The sequence below is a fragment of the Rhagoletis pomonella genome, unplaced genomic scaffold, assembly GCF_013731165.1.
Source record: "Rhagoletis pomonella isolate Grant_MI unplaced genomic scaffold, Rhpom_1.0 Rhpom_scaffold_00002, whole genome shotgun sequence".
NCBI classification, from domain to species: domain Eukaryota; kingdom Metazoa; phylum Arthropoda; class Insecta; order Diptera; family Tephritidae; genus Rhagoletis; species Rhagoletis pomonella.
Genome location: NW_023458556.1, coordinates 45942088 through 45943631, shown reverse-complemented (window position 1 = coordinate 45943631; position 1544 = coordinate 45942088). Strand labels below are relative to the sequence as shown.

Sequence of the window (1544 nt, the reverse complement as noted above, 5' to 3'; positions counted from 1 at the left end):
AGCTTACTTTGTATGGAAGAAAATGCGCTACAAAACTGCATACTTAATTTTTTCTAAAAAGGGTAATTTGGAGTGAAATATGTAGTTAGCGAAGACATAAAAAACCGTATTTGCGATTTTTCGTCCTAATAACAAATTGTTTTATTTCATTTATTATCAAAATGGTGATATTAAAATTCGAAAAATAATTACACATTTTCCTTAGTAGGGCCATGATACAAAAATTTGAATGTAAAACCGCAATTTCATCTATTTGTTTTTTTTTTGTTTGTTTTAGTTTTATTTAGCATTTGAGTTGCTCTCAAAATTTCAATTTTATAAAGTAGACAAACGTACAAAAAATAAATGATGACCGACGAATTGAGTGAGCATTTTACCTTTAATTAAATATTTGTACCATGAGTAGGGCTAAGAATTTATGAAGTTTCTGTTGAATGTTCATATTTTCGTCTTAATATAGAAAAAGGTGTTCAATTTCTTTTAGGTATTTAAGGATTGTTAGCTACCTGATAGCTTTTGGATAAATCTGGATATTCAAACCGTTATAGCAATGCATGTTTTAAAATATACCTACAATAATGTTTCTAATTTCAGTGTTGGTCAGAAGGCCGTATTTTGTTTCTTTAAGAAAATTAAATAAAGGCGTTTTTTGGCAAGTTATATGAATCGATCTTGGGAGATCGACTTTTTTTTTTTAAGATTTCTTCCTGCATCGATTATTTTTATTTCGATTCGAATCGATTCAAAAATCGATTTTTTTTATTTCCATCTGGCATCCACGCGTTTGATCAAATTTAGCTAATGATTACGTGAAGTTTAAAGCGTCTGGCGGAAGTTACCGCCAACGGAAAGTATCTGGCAATATTTAATATTCATTTTTAACAATATTCTGAAAAACATATATAAAAACTTTAACGACTTTAAGAAAAGGCTCATTCCGCGGTAATCTCGAACAAAATTAAAATAAACTTAAGAATTTGAGTATATTATTTCTAATAAGTTAGAGTATAAAAACTCAATTTTCATGACGAAGAGCCAAAATTTCGAAATTTATCTTAAAACGAGATTTTACTACTTCAGGTTATATCATTTACAAACTCATATAATATGTTAATTTTCTTTAAAATTGACAAAACTGGTTTTCTTAATCTATTTTCTTTTTTACGTTATTTAAACGATCAATGGAGAGAACAATTCGTCTGCACGCCATATTTTACGGTGCCAAAATGTGTCTTATCAAGAAATATTTACAATTTACCTCGGGCCGAAGGAGCACAAGGTATTTATTACGCTGTTGAAAAATAAGTGCATAAATTTTACAGATTACTGTTACCTACTTATGAGTTGAGTTAATTAAAAAAGTCTAAAGTATTCGCTCATTTCATTAATTTCCGCATATTCTTCCCAAGTGTCTTTTGATTTGTTACATCTCACGCCTATTTAAGTAACTACACTTCAAAAGAGAAACGGTAAAATTTATTACTCGCAGAATTATTCTTCATTACATTTAATTATTATGGCTAACAAAGCGTCAGCTAAGCGGG

The 1544-nt window shown here is 29.1% G+C and overlaps 1 protein-coding gene across 1 annotated transcript in view; it reads left to right on the top strand.

Moving 5' to 3' along the window:
• The window catches only part of LOC118753468, a gene marked incomplete in the record, with an annotated part of 83773 nt that overhangs the window by 22961 nt on the left and 59268 nt on the right, over positions 1 to 1544 (top strand).